Raw genomic sequence first — 4,363 nt, 5'->3', positions numbered from 1 at the left:
GGAACACTAGAACCCATGTGGCCGGGGAGTGAATTCAGTGAGTTATTGCTCAGGTTGTGAGGGTATCCCTATAGTAAATGTGCAGAGCTCAGTCCCTTCATAGTTCTACAACTGCATATTTCAAAATTCCCTGCTGCTACAATGGTTATTCATGTATATGTACATCTTTTAAAGGAAGTCTCTAACTGATTAAATCAGATGAACAATCTTATTAAAACACCATGGAGGATATATACCTTGGACATTCTTAAGATAGTGCCTAATAGCATCTATACTCAAAGCCTTAGTTTCTATTCAGATCTGATAAAATTAGCTTTACCATTGTGACTACACCTATATTTATCGAGGCAGAAGACTGGTTCAAGTCAAAGGTCTGAACAGAGGTTACTGTGCTACTTATATTTAATTTCCTTTTTTCATTGAAGGTATATAAAAAAAAATAAAAGCTCAGGGCAATGCAGCCAGCTGTAAATGGCTTATGTGGACCACTGTTGCTCACTGACTCTTGTCTAGCACAGGGCTATTGTTTTGCACCTGTATAGCACCACCATGTTGAACAAATTTGACAAGAAAGACAAGGAATCAGGTAGAGGCTCCAATTGACTTCAGTATCTTGAGAAGAGTGCAGTATTCCAGGAGGCCCATTAGTCCTCAAAAATGTGCCCACATCCTCATCAAGATACTTTACTTCATAAACCAGGGGAAGCACGAGGGGCCACCGAAGCAACCTTCTTTGTCATGACCAAGTTCTATCAGTCCAAATATCCAACACTCCGTCAGATGTGCTACTTGACCATCAAGGAGATGTCTTGTATAAATGAGGCTGTTATTACCATCAACAGAAGCCTGACCAGGGACATGACTGAGAAAGAAGACAACACCAGAGCCCAGCTGTATGTACCCTCTGCCAGATCACTAACAGCATCATGCTGCAAGCTATTGAGCACCACATGAAATAAGCCATCATCCACAAGGTGCCCAGTGTTTCCAGCTCTGGCCAGGTGTCTTCCCTGAACCTGCTGAAGTGCAGCTTTGATGTGATCAAGTTTTGGGTGAATGAAGTCCAGGGTGTGGCATCCAGTGATAACATCATGATCCTGTACCATGTGCTGGGGCTCTTGCACCATGTGTGCAAGAACAACCACCTGGCTGGCAATAAAGATGATGAGCAAATTCACATAGCACAGTCTCCAGTCTCCCTGTGCTTACTGTATGATGGCCAGCAAGCCACTGGAGGAGGAGGATGGCAGCCATGAAAGCCTACTGTTCAACTTCATTGAGAGCTCCTTGCCCAACAAGCACAAGATGGTGGTGTACAAAGCCATCTGGCTGTCTGCTAAACTGCAGTGCTAAAGAGGTGGTTCTGGTTATGTCAGTTTTCCAGCTTTTCTGCAGTTCACCCAAAGCTGTTTTCCACTTCATTGCTGTCCTCGCCCTTAATAAGGTGGCCATGAAACATCCATCAGCAGTGACGGCCTGCATCTGGACCTGAACGTGGTTACAGATTCGAATCACAGCATCACCATGCTCCTCAAGCCCAGCAGCGAAACCACCTCATGAAGCAGAACTCATCCTTCATATCAGAGACCTTGGAAGAGTTCAGACTTGTGGTGGTCCAGGCCATCAGTCCCCTGTGTCAGAAGTATCCTTGAAAACACTCTGTGCGCATGAACTTCCTGTTCATTATGCTATAAGAAGAGAGTGGTTTTGAGTACAAGCAGGACTTTAATGATTGCATTATCAACACCATTGAAAAAAACATGGAGAACAAGGAGTCCAGACTGTCACACCTGTGTAAGTTCACAGAGGACTGGGAGTTCGTCATCTTGGCCACCTGCATCCTGCGTCTCCTGGGCCAGGTGGGGCCAACAAACTCTCCCAGTAAACTTGCTCCCTCTACAACTGTGTGGTCTTGGAGCATGAGAAGGTCCGAGCAGGTGCTAAGAGTGCTCTGGCCAAGTTTGGAGCCCAGAACAAAGAGATATTACCCATTATCTTGGTGTTGCTGAAGAGGTGTGTGATGGACGATGACAGTGAAGTAAGAGACCAAATCACCTTCTATCTCAGTGTCTTGGAGTGGAACCAGAAGGCCCTCAATGCAGGCTATATCCTAAATGGTCTGACTGTTTCCATCCATGGTCTAGAGAGACCTCTGTAGCGGTACACTCTAGAACCACCAGAAAAACCTTTTGACCTCAAGCCTGTGCCCCTGGCCACAACACCAATGGCAGAGCAGAGAACAGAAAGCACTCCCATCACAGTTGCCAAGCAACCTGAGAAGGCGGCAGCCACTTGGAAAGAGATCTTCCAAGAGCAACTGACAGCAGTGCCAGAGTTCCATGGGCTGGAGTCCCTCTTTAAGTCCTCGCCTGAGCGTGTGGCCCTCACTGAGTCAGAGACAGAGTATATCAACACTGTACACAGCACACCTGCACTGACCATATAGTGTTCCAGTTTGACTGCACAAACACACGCAGACACCAGGCCTTGGAGAATGCCACAGTGCAGATGGAGTCCACGGAAGCCTGCAAGATGGTCTGTTGCATGTCTGCCTGAAGCCTACAATACAACCAGCCTGGACGTGCTGCATGTTGGTAGCATGGCCTAAGGAAGATCCCACAGCTATGACCTGCACATTCAGTGGCAAAATGAAGTTCACTGTCGAGGACTGTGACCCCACCACTGGGAAGACTGAGGAGGAAGGCTATGAGGAGGAATATGTGCTGGAGGATCTGGAAGTGAACATCGCTGGTTACATCCAAAAGGTCATGAATTTGGACTTCGAAGCAGACTGGGATGAGGTAGGGGATGAGTCTGAGAAGGAGGAAACATGCACCTTGTTTACTATCAAGACACGTTGAGAGGCTGTGGGCAATATGATGAAATTCCTGGGAATTCACCCTTGTGTGAGGTCAGAAAGAGTGCCAAATAACAAGAACACCCACATGTTGTTCTTAGCTGGTGTGTTCTGGGTTGGTCATGATATCCTGATGTATTCATGACTGTCTGTCCCTTTTAGACACAGTAATGATGCAGGTGACAGCCAGAAGTTCAGACGAGCTACCAGTAGACATCATCTTGGTGTCTGTGGGCTAAAAGGGCAGACTCCATAGACCCTACTTCTATACTTTTCCTCCCAACACTACTCAGAAGTTATACCTTCTTCCTGAACCCAGTGGAAAATCCTTCCTAAGCCTCTGTATTCAAAAATAATTAGGAATCACTGAAAAAAAATTTGAATTTAATCCTGTCCCAGGACTGCTTGCTTTGACTTAAAACTGCTCTAAATCATAAATTCTGCTTTAAAAAAATACTAAAATGAAAAGTTTTGATTATATAAATGAAATACTAAAAGTCTAAAATATCATAGGCTTAATTTTCCATTCCATTTTTTCCATGAAAATATTGCAATCATTGATATCATACTGTATCTGTATAGAATTTATAAAATTTTATACATAGTTTGGCAGTATGCTTCTTTTTTCCCTTGGCTAAGCAAGGTTATGTATTAAAAACTGTTTATAAGTATTTTTTCTAATTACTTAAATATTCAGACATATTAATACATCAGTAACTTTCCTGCCATTGCATATTTGGGATATTTTTAGTTTTTGATTATTATAATAATCTTCTATAAGCATTTTTTAAGTTTATTTATTCTGAGAGAGAAAAAGAGAGAGAACACATGTGTGCATGTGTGCATGTGTGGAAGAGGAGCAGAGAGAGAGAGAGAGTCCCAAGCAGTGGGGCCCATGCAGAGCTCGAACTCACGAACCTCGAGAAAATGACCTATACAGAAGTTGGGTGTTTAACAGACTGACCCATCCAGGATCCCCTTTTTATTCTACAAGCATTTTCTGAGTCTAATTGTTTCATTAAGATACATTATTATATGTGGCATGACAAAGTAATGGGTTATGAACATTTTAATGCTTTTATTGAATACCATAAAATATCCTTCAAAAAAGACTAAATCAAATGTTACCATTGCTAGGAGCATGTGAGAATGCTCTTACATTCCATCTTCTGCATTGAACCTTATAATTTCTGATAGGTAATAATTACTCAATCAACCTTGCCAGTATTGTTTGAAAAGTATTCCCCCATCTCCTCTTCTTTATCCAGAAGAACAAGAATTTGATTGAATACAGAGGGTTGAAAGTATTGCTTAAGGGCTTTTTTCATGTTGCATCTATAGTCTCATTTCATTAGTAAGGTCTGACATACACCCTAGTGACATAATCAACCAGATGTGTGTAATTGTTTTCAGAACACAATGTTTGAGTAAATGGTCAGTCTTTTTTTTTACTTTTTAAGTTTGAGTTCAGTTTAAATAGTTCTACATCTCTCTTTTAACTTCTAG

The 4,363-nt window shown here is 42.5% G+C and overlaps 1 pseudogene; it reads left to right on the top strand.

Moving 5' to 3' along the window:
* Nucleotides 1-549: 549 nt before the first annotated feature.
* On the top strand, nt 550-3,096 carry LOC120223993 (annotated as a pseudogene).
* Nucleotides 3,097-4,363: the final 1,267 nt, after the last annotated feature.

This window comes from Hyaena hyaena, unplaced genomic scaffold, assembly GCF_003009895.1.
Source record: "Hyaena hyaena isolate Hyena2069 unplaced genomic scaffold, ASM300989v1 scaffold_1085, whole genome shotgun sequence".
NCBI lineage: Eukaryota > Metazoa > Chordata > Mammalia > Carnivora > Hyaenidae > Hyaena > Hyaena hyaena.
This window is presented reverse-complemented; position numbering and strand designations above follow the sequence as displayed.